The 16,702-nt window shown below is 35.3% G+C and overlaps 1 pseudogene; it reads right to left on the reverse strand.

Annotated features, from left to right (window-relative positions):
* Nucleotides 1–500: 500 nt before the first annotated feature.
* Nucleotides 501–14,503, reverse strand: LOC117240836 (annotated as a pseudogene).
* Nucleotides 14,504–16,702: the final 2,199 nt, after the last annotated feature.

Genomic DNA, 16,702 nt, shown 5'->3' on the forward strand with positions numbered 1-16,702 from the left:
TGTTGAAAATGCTCGATGTATCACTCTCCAAAGCAATCACACGAATGCCAGCCTGTGGAATTTTTCTCGCTGTACGATTGCATTTGTTTTCTATACCCGTTTGGAAGCGTCGAGAAGGTTCCAAACGCCGTTGCTAGGCAGTTTCTGCCTGAAGTTTGATTATTAATACAACGTATGTCCTATTGTATCGACACCTCCGAGGCAACATCACACGTGGCTAGGCCCGACATATAGAATAGAATTTTTTTTTAATTTTTCCGAGCGAAAATTCAAAGTCGATTTTCTCGAAAACAAAACCTCAAACGAAAAATTTTTATTCTATATCTTCGACTTCTTTTTTCGCGTAGAATCACCCCCTTTCCGCTTGTACCATCAGTTACCAACCACCCTGTATATCTTTTCGTATATGATTATAAATTTCTCTGGTGTCTTAGTTTTTTCTAAAATAATATTGTAATCATTGCTGAGAATTTACAAGTAAAAAGTTCTAGCTGTGTAGTTTGTTCGATTGATGTTGGAAAGGTTAACTTACCAATAAATGATGAGCATGATAGTGATACGACCAAGTCGTGGCAGCTTGAAGAGATGTAGGACAGTGTATTGATTATGCGATTGATCCTTCTCATTTATCGCCTTGCAACTTTTCTCAAATTCGTCGAATATTTCTTGCTTCACCTCTTTACCGTTCACTTTAGCGAAGTTTTTCAGCATCTCGATCGCTTTGTCCACCCTGCCACTGGTTATGTACCAACTACGGAAGTATATGAAATACGCAAACGTTATAAAAGCCTGTAAGAAATTTTCAAAATCATCACTTTCACCAACCTTTTGTATCGACAAACTTTTTGTGCAAATTTGAATAGAGCTGTCTAGTTACGCATCAATCATTTATTTTGCACAGCTAAAAATGTGATGGCTTATCGAGAGAAAGATGTTGACCTTGAGATGTTTTATTATGTTTTATTTACGAGACAGAGGAATCGATGTAATAACCGATCCCAAGATAGTATGTATTGCTGGATAAAATATTACCCAATTTAATTCAGCTATAATTTTGGAATTTTTATGGTCCGGTCTCAAAGGACTTTTGATGTTTTAAGAGAAACTTTAACGTAAAAGAAATTTCTTATATTTCTTTGAGGATTATTTTTAAAGAATTTTCCGATGATACGAAGATACAAAAATAATCCAAAGGACGAGGTAAGATTAAATGTCTACTATACTATCGTATACTAATTTACTTACGAAATTTCTTTGTATTATATTTTTATAATGAAAAAGAAATTGGAATTAAACTACCGTGCACTTTCAGGAACAATCCATGGTCCTACAAACGCAACCACCATAGGACACGCGGTGACCATGCTGAGGATCCTCCAATTTGAGATCCAATATGCGATCCAAGGCAAAAGACTCGAGGCTGCCGCGAAATAAAGTCCAAACGACATGTTCGCTACCAGAGTTCGATATTTCGGACCGACATATTCGATCACTGAAAGAATAATTCGTGATATCGTTATTGTATTACATCGTTATAGAAATCTTCCCAAATGTTTCGTCAATTTCGTTTCTTCATTTGATATAATAATATTGTTTCCTTGTTTCCTTTAGGTTTGTCCTTTCTTCGTTTTTTACCAATCTAATTTCAAATATTCAGACTTATTTGTAGATTTTATAAATCATTAACATCGACAATGTAAGATCGTTTTGAATTAAAAAGAATTTTAAAAGGAACACTGCTTTCATCTCAATATCGAACGGAGAGTGCCTCAGTAATCGTGGTATAACCGAAGATTATTCTCCATAGGGAAATAGGTCACTCGAAAGATACAATTTCATACCAGAAAAGTATACAGAATTAAGTATCCTGTCGTTTAAAATAAAATATCTTAAAGTATCCCTAGACACATGTAATTTTAATACCAAACTAGATATACAATTACACAACAAATTTCAAATTACGAGATATAATTCCAAAATATAAAGTTTCAGTAAAATCATTTACCATTAAATATCTTAAAATTGATATCGTAAAATTCGAATAAAAATTTGACTTAAGAAAAAACAAACCGAAATAGGGCAATAAACATTTATTCAAACACGTCATAAATAGTTAATCGTTACGTAAAACGGGACCGATACCGGTGCCTCATTATTAGGTCATAAATTATAGTTTTCCTATTCTCAACAGCTTTTTCTCTCTTATAATTTTCTCGATGACTCACCGATAATGAAAAGCACGTTGAAGCAGTTATCGAACGAGGTACCGACGACTAATCTCGCCAGACAGAAGCTCCAGAAGCTGTTGCAAAACGCAGTGCCGACAGACGCGATGAAATCAACCGCGTTACACGCAACCAACGCTGGAATTCTGTCACAATGGTCGGCTATGTAACCGAATATTAAGCCTCCAAGAATGCTGCCGACGAAGAAGGCCGATTGTGCTGCTGAGCCGAGGAATAACGTGGTCGCATACTCATTCCAGCTGAAACAGAAAAGAGGGATGCTTTATGATTGCGGCTAGTTATGAAAAAACACCGCGTGGTTAGAAAATCGATAGAAGGTGAAGAGAATAAGGAAGACGACGAAAGGACGAGTAATAAATTCCGTAGTTTTCTAATATCATCAGAATTGAAAACCTGAGTCGTAGGTTAGTTAATTGTAGTATTTTGGTAATATTTTTAGTAATAAAATAGTAGAGGTAGTTTGCATAATTCTTGGATATGATTAGAGAATTTGTCATAGTGGAAGGAATATAAATTTGTTAAGTAGAAGATAGTATCTCCCGATTTAAGTAGGACTTTTTTAGTAATAAAATAGCAGAAATAGAAATTAGAAATGTAGTATCGGGAAGAAGGGCCTAGGAAACGTCGAGCTAACTACAGACAATGTCGCGAGAGCCGAGACGCTGTCGGTTCCATCAATGCATTACCGGGTCCTTCAGGTAAATAGCTTTGCCGAAAAGACCTACGTGACCCTGGCTAGGAGCGTCTGTAGAACACGTGTGCGGTGGGCCCAGCAATAGACAATAGAGTGCTACAACGGCCAGAGAGGCAGTCGAGAAGCAGAGTGCGAGTTGAGCGGACACGGAGTGTGAGTCGGCGTGCGACGGTATCGTAGTCTGTCCTTTTGTTATCGAATATCACTCATTAAAATACATCAAACTTTAAACTCTACCATCATCACTTATCACTTACTCTAAGAATCCACAAGTTACTACAGAAATAATAATAATAACAATAAATATTCGATAAAAATGTCTTGAGTCGTAAGAAGTTACCAAGCGCGTATTTATACGTTCAATTCGAAATATGTCTATTGTACAGTTGTAACTTTCACTTTTCGATTTATGCGATATTATATAAACGGATTCATGTTCGTGATTTAAAACGCCGAGACGTACAAATAATTAAGGATGACAAGGTTAATTTTATGTTCCGTTATAAACGAGCTCTGTTAAGATGCAAACAGCATAACAAGTAATTACACCTACGTCTAAGTTCGTGCAACCAACAAGGACTTCTTTTATAATGACTGCATTATATGCTATCGTCAGTATAGAACGACGGTTCCAACAGTTTTAATTTAAATAAAAATTTGTTAATCGGTGTCGAAAGTTTGAAGTTACTTTATATAAAGAATATAGTTTTCTCTTGTGATTTTACCTCGACAGCTATAGATTTGTATGGTATCATCGTGTGATTAAAGGTCCATCCATATTGGCATGGTTTTATTGGCCAGGATGGGTCTGCCTCTCTGATACCACTCTCCAATATGTCGGTATAGTTCACACTGTACATGTTACATCGCGAAAACGAAGTCGCACCTTCCGCCAGCAATTCCTCACTCGACGCTGGAGGGATCGATAGTGCAATCCTACATAAAACAAGAATACGTTACATTAACGATGATGAAATTTGCAAGAAGTATTTTTAAGAATACTAATTTTCCTTTGATTTTCTTATCTTTTTTTAAATAACCAAGGAAAAATGACAGCAAATGGTAGAGAGAGGGAGAGAAATTGGAAAACTAAGATGAAAATTCTACTCAAAAGTGCATAGTTTTTAATCCTAATCTTAAATTAGTCCAATTCCTTGAAACTTAATTCGAATCCTGTTTAAATAAAAAATGTGACAAAAGTAATATACATAACAATATAAAAATCTATAATAATTTCTCTAATAAAGAATAACGACGATATCAGTAACAGTAATAACACATTATCTTTAATAGTGTTTACATTTTCGCATTTTTAAATTTTCTGTAAAAATAAAATTCGCATAAAAATCCGCGGCCTATTTATTATTTATAAATCTGCTTTTTCAAAAAAAAAAAAATCTAAAATGGGAAAGGTGAAAAAATAAAACAACAGGAAAACAAAAGCACAAAATATAAAAGAGGAAAAGAGACAATGACCGTAAAAATAGGAACAAAGGCAAGAGCTGGAAGGACGATCGTCCCGTATCTGTTGCACTCCGAGGCATTCGAATTGTGTTGGGATTTAATTACCGATCGCTGCACGTATCGGTGAGTCTATTTCCAGACAAATAAACGGTACGCGGGGAGATTCGAGAAATTATGCGAAAAGAAAAAGAAGTTCCTAGCCGATCAGTTCGCGGAACACGTGAACGTCTAGAATCTGCCGGAGGTCGTCGACCAAACTGGTTTCCGGCGGGCCCCCGGAACGCTAAGAAATCGTCGATCTACAAAGCGATAGTTTCGCCTTGGCCAGGGTGATTCAATGGAAAACAAGCGTAACGAACGATTTTCCTCGTTGACGCATCGTAGAAAACCAGATCTCGCATGCGTCGTCAAGAATGGTAACACGATTCGTTGGAATCGTGCCATCCAGACTTCCTATCCTTTCACCGGTAATTCCTTACGTTCTTGAAATAGAACACGTGACAAAGACGTTGATAATAGTATAACTATGTAATCGCGATTTCCAACTATTTTTATCTCGTCGCAAACTGGTTACAGGTATCTCCCCCACTCCCGTACGACACGATATTTACATATGCATTTACATATACAACGCGATACCTGGGTTTTCCTGATTCAATAAACACAGTTGTTTCGTGCAAGTTATCAGATATTATATTGTGGTTTTAAAGAAACAAATTGTCGCGATGCGATACGTTATCACAGCTGAGAAAATGGAAATCTCCGTGCAAGTGGAAGATTCTGTCGTCGAGAATATTTATTGCGACCTGCATGGAAAACAAACAGGCTTTCGAGAAGCCTGGTTTAAACTACGTGCACGTGACTTGAACAGATATGTACATATGCATATAAATTGTCTCCTATAGAAGGTGGTTAATTCTAGACATCGAAAGGAACGTCTTTAATGAAAACATGTATTGATTTGTTATACGATCAACATGATTATTGACCATTTCGATCTGCCCGAGCTGAAAATGTCTATCGCGTAACAGGGTAAATTCGAACATAAAGAAACTATGTAGGATCGTTCGTTACGTATAACTCAATAATTCAAATAAGACAAATTGCACATAAAGTGTCACTTACTTTTGTTTGTCTGTGAGGTTCCATCGTTCGAGTTCCGGAACGGTACACCAGTGTTCAGCTGGCAATAGCGTGATGAAGAACTGCGTGAAGTAGAGGAACGCGTAGACGAAGGTGAAGGAGAATGATGAAAAGGAACCATTGGTAGCGGCTGGCCTCGCCAACGTACGGTAGTATGTCGTCGAAGGTTTTGATCTTCGGACGTTCGCCCTCCTCGGCTTTTACGGACTCCACCATGACTGTCATTATCTCGATATCTGCGAATCAATGATCCTCGATCACCTACTTAACTCGAATTACACGTTACGAGGAAACTAAGTTCAAGGTGAATGGGGTCTTATTAGGTCGTCGAATAAATTCGTGTTGCAATGCGTTCATACCTTTTTATGTGTTTTAGGAATACAGATCGATAAACGATCAAGGTGATCGATCTTATGATATACAGTGGCTCACGGAAGTACTCGAAAACTTTCATATCACGAAACTATAATTTCGTTAGCACTCTAACGAGATACGATTATCGAGATTATAATAGTAAAATTTGGAATCAATCTGAGATTGTATATTTGTTACGCCATGCGGCTTGCCATTGATCATATTCTTAACTGTCGGTCGCGGCACTATAATGTCGCAGACGGATCGTCGCGGCTGCCCGGCAAAACAAACATTGTAGTGGCAAGCGCATGGTTCATTAAGCAGGGCGACCTCCAGAAACGTCGATTCGTGGCCGTTATTTTATCTGGCGTAAAAGAATGTGGCGTGATCCGAAGGTAGTGGGGGTCGCCTTCCAGAAAGAATCAGAACGTTTCGAGAAGCCAAACAGTCCACACATATCTTATATCGCGCATTACGTAGTCACATTTCTTTTTGTTGTTCCATTTATATCTTTCTAGTTAATAAGTTGTTGCAATAAACATTAATTTAGATTCTGTGAAATTTCATTGAACTACCCTTATTATCATAATCGAAATAAGGGAATCGATCAGTTCGTGGCGTCGATTGTTTAATCGTAACGAGAACTTACAAATCTCGTTGACGTGATATCTCGCGATCGCGTCTCTCCGCGAATGATCGAAACAATATTGAAGATATATATACATGAGACAATGTATATATATTTCGCAAATATATATGTTAAATGAAAAATTAATATGTATATAACACATGATGATGATTTTACTACGTACATCGTGGCTTATTATTCTTATTAATTTAGCGAATAATCGACTGCTCAAATACTCTGGTAATTTTTATATATAAAATAACAATAATATATGTTTCCAATAAATATATGAAATTTCTATATACACGTTTAGATCTGTTTCAAATTTTCTCAATGTAATTACGACGATCGTGTCTCACTTCAGTGTCAATGAAATCTCAAAGTGTCTCGTATAAAAATCACCAAAGGTTTGTTTAAGTGCCCGAGTACTTTCACGTGAGCGACTGTTGTTTTAGTAGCAAGTTCTCTTATGTCTATTTCTTCGTTACATTTAGCCGGATAATTTCTCATGTTTATCAACGTGTTATGATGTTTCTCTTATTAAGCGGAGAAATCTCTTCTTCGCTAAATTTTCTTAAACGGGTTCAAGGTGAGGTGAACCACATTGTTGAAATCAAGATGAAGAAGATGAAATCTAAAGTCGAGATGAAAGGAAGTAGATGTTTGTATTGTCTAGATATATTGCCATGCTACTTTTTGACACGATATAATCTTAGGTAAAGGCTAATTCAAGGTGATACAGAGTGTACTGGAAAAAGTGATTTGAATTTGCTAGAGAGGAAGAGAAAAGGAAAGATCCTTGAACATTTTTGCAAGGTTATTGCAAAATGGAGGATACTATCGAAGGCTTATTGCTGTCACTTGTACGTTCTAACTGGAGTGTCCTTTAAATAATTTGTTTCTTATTAGATCCTTTTTGCAAATAGGAAGATAATATTTTTGGGACGTGAGAATTGTTAAATAAAAATGTAATGTAATCAGATGTAAATTGTCATTGGAATAGAAGAGTTTGTTTAGAAGAAATGATCATGAAATACACAAAATGTATCATGCGTAATGTGTAAATAATAATTAATTCCAAAGACAATTAATGAAAATTTTAAATAACAGAGCACCATACCTCCGGTTCCTGCTTATTTTGACACTGTGCAGAATGTCACACGATTGTTGCCTTTTTTTTTTAAAGATTATTCAGTTAAGAAACAAGCACCAATAAAAAAGCAATTATAGTTAATTATTAAAAAATCCAAGTAGGTATTACATAAATAAAATTATCAAGGAAGATATTTATCGTAAAGATTGTGTGCTTATGAAAGAAGTAAACGAAATTATTGTAGCGCCATAGTAATTTGTATGAATCTTTGAATCTTGTTTAAATAAAATTTTCGATAAAAATTTGATTCTATCAGTGAACGATTACTACAGTTAATTACTGGATAATTAAAACAAGTAAGTAAAATTATTGTTACAATAATCCCGACAAATTCGTGATATTATTCAACTAGAATCGTTAAGAAAAAATTCGACACCGTTAGCGAACGCCATTTTACTTTTACTTCACGAAGGCTAACGTTATAAACGTTGAATCAAGAGCAATCATTTTCAATATAAAATATACGCGCGAAAGCTTTTGCTCCCTTTGATAATTGAATCCTTAATTTGCCGCCAATTAAACTCTTTCCCAACCACCTTCGTCTTCTAAGAAACCTTTCATACCCCAAAGAGAAATCCCCTTTTGCACAAACTCGCTTTTTTTCAACCATCGTACAACACGATATGATATTTACACCGTGCAATTTACACGATTCAGATCTCAATCTTGCAAATCATTTCGAAAATAGATCGATGATTAAATCGATTATAAAATCGTTCCTGCAAGTTTTAATTGATTAATTATTTCTTTATTTGATGAAATATTATTTATTATTTAAATATCGTTAATTTACTAGCGTTCAATGAAATTTCTCGTAGAATTAAGTTCGTTTAAAATATTATTAATTTAATGACATTTTTTGTAAGATAATTGCGGTTAGATTTGATCTTTCACGAAATCTACGAGATGATCGCGTTCGATTAATCACCGATGTAGCGCATATGTAAAACATTTAAAACAGTCCATACATAGATGTTTCATAAGTGTAGATGGTTATTTATTACGGTTCTGTGTAATTAATGTTCGTTGCGATTACCACGAACTTAGATAAAAAAAAGAGTATTAATGACGAGAGAACCGGAAGTGACCAGTCCGTGACATAACTGTTATTTTCTAGGGGCTTGGTAACATTTGCATAAATTATTTCGCGTATACTGTAACGCACTTTACGTTACAACGGTATGTCGATGGACACGAGAAAAGAATTTTTCTACCACAAATTGAATGGCATTTTTGGCGATAATGATTGTGTGGAATGATGACTACTTTAATTGAGATTCTAATCGAGATTCAAGTGATATATGAAGTTTGTACTTTCCAATAGGATAAATTGAGAAAAATGTCTTCGAAAGAGAATATGCTATTTTTGAATACACCATTTTTTAATAAGTCTAACAAATTCTGGATCTTTTAATTCACAAGGTTGCAAATCTCCAAATTGTTCAGTCTGAATTTTCGAATCTTCTAATCTCACGATCTTCGAATTTTCTAATCTTCGAATCATTAAAAATCCTAATTTTCATAGAATTTTCAAGGAAGCTATAAAATAAAAATATAAAATATAAAATAAGAAAATTTGAAAAAGATACATAATGCGTTCGATCCAACACCATTTGCTCATAGTAAAAAAAAAAGATAAAAGAAATTGTATGCAAAATAGGTAAACGTATTATAGTAAGTATTAGTCAATTATAGCAGATTGCTATCATTAATCAGTAATTATCCGAGTCGTAGCTGCATCTGTATATACATGAAGTATACAACACTAAAAATACATTTTCCTTAACAAAAATACTGAATAAACACATTCCTACGTAGCAACTAGTCAGCTGTGATAAATTGTTCGCTTTGAACAACGATCGACTAAGTTAGCATTGATTTCCGGATTGTGCGTAAAGCGTGCAATAAAACGAACACGTGTTTATCCCTAACGTTAAGCCAGGACCACCTAAATTAATACGAATTTTCCCATCAGGTACCGTCCTTATTCTGACAAAAAAATGCAAGCGATATTTGTGCATGTAAATAATTTGCCTGTGTGTATATATAATAACTTATATGAAACAGCATTGCGATATTTCTCGTACATTGCTAGATATAATGATTTTAAATAATTCTGGCTCAAAAATTCGATTAAGAATTACATTGCAATTTCTAGAAAATTGTTACAACATTAAAAAAGCGAGATCCCTTAGAATATGGTATATCAAAAAAATCTTACAACCAATAATTTTACGATTAAAAAATGTAAGAAACCTCCCCAAAGTAATCGATCCGTGAAATTAATGAGAAACGTATGCTCCAGCAAAAGCTACGCGTGAATATTGAACACAGCTTCAAAACCGACCTTTCCCGATTGAAAACGCATAGCAGAATAGCAATAACTCGTCCACCGACGCACCAATGAAAATGGAGGCTCGTAACGATCGTCATAACTCGAGTGTCAAACGTTCTCGGTAACCGGTTACACAAAAGTGCGCACCTTGAACAACTATTACATCCCAGAACTAATTAATAAGAGCGATCATGGCTAGCATGGATACATATAGTTTGCATACGTGATTTTTCCCTGCGGGGCCAGTTTTCTCGCCTTCGAATCGATCAGGGAAAGCGATCGTGATCGCGATCGAGCCATTGAAATTCATTCGATGCACACGAGATACAGCATAGCGTTTTGATCTCGCGGAACTCGCACAAACTACAAAGTCAAACTTACAGACTCGTAACAATACAAAGTGGAACGATCGTTTGGTTTCACTTCCAACCGTAAGTCTTCCTATTGATTGGTGTTCTTCTTGGTCGTAAGGGAAAACGAAGAAAAGAAAGGAAAGAAATCTGTTATTAATATTGGAATACCATCGTGTTCGAGGAATTATCGTTCTATTTATTTATTTATAATGGCGTTATCGAATTAATTGTTTCTTAATATGATACATTAAAACACTTATTGTAGTCGATAGAAACAGAAATTTTATTTAAGATTGCAATCCCAATTATCTGATTTTCCTGACGGACAATTTATATGGATCGATTGGAATTCATATAACAAGAGTTCACCAATTTTCTTCGCTACTCATCATTTTTCGTTCGCGTGATACGAGCTCACGTTCAAGTGAGTGCTTCAAATCGGTAAAAGTTCGATTAATTAATCGAGTTCTACCATATTTAACGCGAATAAGCTTTTGCATAATAAGCAACGAATGAAATAAAAATTTGTTGTAATACACAATGAGTAAGTTAGATTAATTATCGCTTTATATGATAAAAGTCCATGGTCCAGCGACAACATTGGAATTATCTTTTTCTTATTCATCTTGGAATTTATGATTGTTTACGGCGTTCTTTTTTGCGACAAATTGAGCTTATGGAAGTAATTTCTCTTCTAGAAAAATTGAACGCTAACGCCGTGTGCCAGGATAATGTGCAAGAACTAATGTACAAAGAGTTAATCATTTTGGCTTCTGAAAGACTATATGAGTCACGGTTGTCCTATTCTTGTTGCTTAATTGCAGTGTTTGACCACCTGTTCTAGAATAGTGAGTTTACCTCTCACTGATGGGCACCGATTGGTATTTTGTAGTACAGTGCTTTGTTAGTCGATCGTGGCATTTAAACATACCAAGTTCATAGAGAAGAAGGCAGTTTTCTAAGTTTACGTTCTTTAGAAAAACATAATTTTATCATTAAAACGTCCGACCTTTTGATACCCATCTAAATATGTTATACATAGTCTCGATAAATATCACGATAATGGATAAGTATATATAGTCGCGTTTCTGTTCCAATAAAAGTGAACACTATCGATGAACACTAAGTGATGCTATCGAAAACACTTGTATATTTTTAGAAATTCCAAAAACAACAAATCCGATGTCAGTGATTTTGTCTGATTTGCTAGTTTCTAGCGTTAAGATTGAATACACAGCTGGCAAATTTTCTATTTCAAAGATCTATTTAACTTTGTGATTAAACAGCTTTCTACAAAGTTTTGCGGATTTGTTAGTTATCTTCGAAAGAATAAGCAAGCTTTAAAGGACTTTGATCTAGTAAGTTTATTCCTCTTCAACCTTATACTTAATCATAAAGTAACGCTATAATTAGAAAATCAACATAAATGGATTTATCATATTTCTTCTGTCTAACCTTCTTTAAAATAATTAGCTGTTAAATGAGCCAGAGTTCTAGGAAATCTCTGATGCTGTTGATCTTCAACGAGATACAGATATCTGACAGATACTATCAAAATTCTATAGACGTCTATCCTTCAACTCTCAGCATACCAATGTTTATGCCAACATCGACGTTTCTTCACAAAGGGTCCTTAAAGAACTTTATGATTTTGTTACTCCTAAGTTACTTTGTACTGTTATATTTTTGTCATAATAGTGCCTACTAGAAATGTTTACCTAGTATATAAGTTTCACTATTATTACCATTCTATCGTATGTTGTACTCGGAGTTAGTCACAGTTTCTCAGAAACGTCTAACTTACTCTTAGTTATTCTGGCACAGACGCTGTGTTTCACTTACTGAAAAAATAAACAAAAGAAGCAAAATGATGTACGTAATATACTAAAACATTCTAAGATACCGTGGTAATTTTTCTATTTCTTGTGTAAATCATTTCAACTTGTTTTTTTAATGTTTTTATTCCTAATTGGTACACCGAAATGGATGTAGCAAATGTATATCACGGTATTATCCAAATAGCCTAATATCCGAACGTTCTATTATCCAAACACAATATTTCTTCGTAACGAATGCCCTTTTCCGTTTCAAATATGTACATACGTATGTCGTCAGTGTTCATACACAATGTACTCTTTCCTTGATTTGATTCATTGAATTGTGATTATACGAATTTGGTATGAAACTAGGAAGCGTTCTAACTATCGCAGGAAAATACGATGTAAACGAGAAAACTGGAAAGTGATGTAAGCGCAACGAAATTAGCAAAAATACGCGATATTGGAGAAGCCAGAATCACAGACATTAAAGGAAGAAAAACATAATTGAAAATTCTTCAAAGCACGTAGATTCCTCGGATGTTGGCAACGGTAGAAAAGCCGTAAGTATTCTGATGTAATGAAATGTTTCACGTAGACGATAATAATGGCGATTTTATATAAATGAAAACAGCAGACGAAAACTCTAATAAAAAGATATCTTCTCATGCCGAAGCACTCGTGGCACTCGTAGAAGAACTCCGATGATTCGAAGTACGATAAAGAACGTAACTCTGTGTAGTTATTTACGTTGAAAAAATTATCTGATTATGGATTCATAAATATTTAAAGAATCTGTCGATTACTCTTAAACTGTATTTGGATAAATGAAATTTCGTCTTCCTCTTATTTCAGAAAAGAGAGGCTCTACTACATTGTCTGCAGTATGTTTCTAATAATTAGTAAAATATCTGAACTAAATAAATGTAGACGTGAAAGTCACTGCACATCAGTATATTAAGGGTCAACACAAATACACTGACTGTCAGATCACGAAGACATTTTAAAGAACTAATAAGGACAAAATTGTTTATTTAACAAATCAAAATCTCGATCAATTAACGGACCACCATTATATCGTGATATTTAACGAAACTTCCAATCTTAAGAGCCATATATTATTATATTATAGCAGTGTTATAGCAGTCATTGGCTCGGATTTTAATTAAATTGGTCGTGAAAGTGAGAAGAAGTAAAGAGACCGAGTAATCACGAAGAAATGGTATGTATGTAACTTGATCGAAGCAAATACCAAACTTTTAGTTGTTATCTTCAACGAGGGAAATTTGGTCATCTAAGTAGGTTATCGACGCAAGTGTTAATGAAAGATAAAACACGATTGGAGCAATGAAAGAACTTCATTCTTTTTCCTTCTTCGCGAAATAGCAAATATACAGTAGCTCACGTGAAAATATCTGAATATTTGTGCAAACATTTTGTAAATATATCATGTGTATTATGTTCGCGATCAATGAATATCGCAGTAGCTCCTATATGAGTTTTCAGATTGACTAAAAATTTGACTGATCTACAATAGTCATGTCTCATTCCGATACTAAAGAAATTTTTAAATATTTTATGTAACGCATACAATAAAGATACGTAAGTTATCTATGCTAAATGCTGAAATACTTATAGAAGTCCTTTATGGATATAGTAGATATTATGATATGTGTGTTAGGCGAAACATTTTGAAGTTTAATTATCACCGTAATGAGACACGGCTAAGATAACACAGGTACGGTTATATCGAACAAGTTTTTCCCGATATGCTTCATAATGTTTCGTGTAACAGATAACATACATTATGCACCAAAGCCTTTTACGACCAGCGTTCAAATACTTTCACGACGAACCACTGTACCAAAATTCAAGTCTCACGCGACACATCGATACGAATGATCGGTGCAAACAAACGTTTACCTTTTCCACGATCGTCCGAGAGCAACGCGAAACTTCACTAGGCGTATCACAAATCTCGTCGTGGTTTTGTTTCTAAAACGAGAAACTCTCTGCAGAAGTCACAGAAATAAAATGAAATCTAGCTTCTTCACTTTTGTCCGACTCGATAAGTCGATTTCGAACAAACTTTACTCTTTTCTTCTTCTTCTTCTTCTTCTTCCGGATGTCTTTTCACTGTTTCAACAGGATAAAACGGAAATTGGAAAAATAACAAAAAAAAAAATCGCGGATCGCAACGACTCTCGTGATCCTGTGATCCAAGTCCAGGACACGTGCTCGATCTCGATCGTCACAATGATCTTGGGTGCACGGATCCTCGATTTTTCGGACGCCGCGCTACATCGTGGTTTAAAAGGGGGCACGCACCGACTGTTCGCCGCGTGGACAATTAGCGGGGCTTTATAGCGTGTGCAAACGAAAGCGGAGCCCCACCAGCGTCGTGTGTGCGGCTATTGGACGATGCCTTTGGTCCCCGTGGATCGTCCTGTCGACAGCAACGCCGAAGTCGAAGACGTCACTGGAGAACTGCGGGGATTTTACGATTCCAAAGAGCCGCTTCTCCTGCTTCACCGCGACCGTTGGGTTTTCTCGTGACTCGTTTGCACGCTTTTTTCCCTTCTCGCTCTTCTCACTACCATCGCAATCTTCCTTCTCCCTCGTCGCTTTGTCGCGACACGTATACGCGACCGGAAAGCGAGAGACATAAACTGGTGACGCGCAGGTGAGTGTACCTGCCGAGAACGTTGCGACGTTGTTGCATGGTTTGATATGTTTCCTCAAACTGTGTTTGGTTAACTAACTTAATTCGCCTGTTGGTGACTCATGGAAATTTGAGTGATATTACGAGGTGCAGTTGCGGAGGATTTGGAGTGAGAATTTGTGAATTTCCTGTGTTTCACCATGTTACGTATGGTAATTTACAGTGTTGTTTGTATAGTATAGTACAGATTGGAAGAGATACAATAATAAGCAGACAGCTAGGCTGGTTAATTGATCAGGAATATTAATTGAGTATGAATTGTTTAGCAAGGAAAAGAAAAAAGTATAATTCTAAGTTGCTTTGCTGCGTACATTGGGATTTATGATATACGAAAGATCGATTTCTTTCAGGTAGGAAAGAATGATTATAAAATAGAAATTATTACGTAATTTTTAGTATCGCAGGTTTACCGTGGTATTGAATTCGGCTAATGATATGTGAACTGGAAAAACAATGATCATGTGAATCAAATGTTGATTATCCATCCGTCGAAGCGTTAGTCAGATATCGTGTAACTGATAGTTCCTTGAGTGGTTTTCAAAGTCGAACGATGAAACAATTTGAAATAATCGTTCCATTATCGACGAAATGAACGAATTTATCTAATGGGGCTCGTTAATTTATTCGACTTTTAATATTAATTACTAATTGTTATAGAAATTGATTTAACAAATTTGATATAAATTGATTTACCATTAATTAATCGATGGTAGAAAAGAGACGTTGGAAAATGAGTAATATGTAGCTTTAGTTTTACAGATTTTACAAAATAAATGTTACTATTTAAGAAGAAATAAATTTGATGGGGTAAAAGCTATATGGAAATATACTAACGACTTAACGAATTTAAATTTAAAGGACTTTAGAAACAAAGAAACAGAGACAAACTTTAGTTCTCGATGATACTTGACACGTGAATTGATTAACAGCTTGTCTTGCGTGATTAAATTTAATAGGATTAATTGAAAAGTTCGTATACCGTGTGTGAATCATGATAAAGTTGGTTTCATCGTAATTCACACGGTACTCGCAATGATCATTCAATCGGCAATTTTATTGTTCCAACATCACATCATTTACTTATCTTCGACTTGTACAGTTCTCTGTGTTTTACGCAATTCTCTTTTTTATCCATCATTTTCTCGCATAGCACTCGAGTAAAAGCGAATCAACCGTTCAGTGAACCATACTTTGTTTCACTATGTTTCTTCACATGGTAAATGTTTTTTGATATCTTTTTCAAATTGAAATTCTACGGTTCTTCGGTTTGTTACATTGTGAACGAAAAAATCAACAGATATATAGAAGAATATCGAGGTTAATCGCATCGACATTTTCAAATTTTTTAACACTCAATTTTAACTTTCTAATAATAACTTTCAAATTTTCAAATTGTCGAACTTCTAAATTTCTGAATTTCCAAATATTCCAGTTTCGATGCGCTCGAAGTTCCAAATCGTCGAAGTTCCAAATTTCCAAACTTCGATATCGCCGGAGTTCTAATTTTTTGACCTTCTATGTTTACCCGAGAGATAAAAAAATTATGATCGGATAGTGTCGATTATGCCAATCGAGGATTACAAATTTTCTATTCGTGCGACCTTCGACGCCGAAAATAAATGAGCGCGATATTTTCCGTTTTTATCTTCCTCGAGCCGCAGTTAATTAAATCAATTGTCACGAAAGAACACGGTAGTTTTTCTGATTCCCGAAACAAAATAGCCCCATTGATAGCTTCAGGCAAATTCGCTGAGTAATGAAATCTACTCGCGAAACACGGAGACGCAGGGACT

The sequence above is a fragment of the Bombus vosnesenskii genome, unplaced genomic scaffold, assembly GCF_011952255.1.
Source record: "Bombus vosnesenskii isolate JDL3184/JDL3185 unplaced genomic scaffold, Bvos_JDL3184-5_v1.1 scf7180000014975, whole genome shotgun sequence".
NCBI lineage: Eukaryota > Metazoa > Arthropoda > Insecta > Hymenoptera > Apidae > Bombus > Bombus vosnesenskii.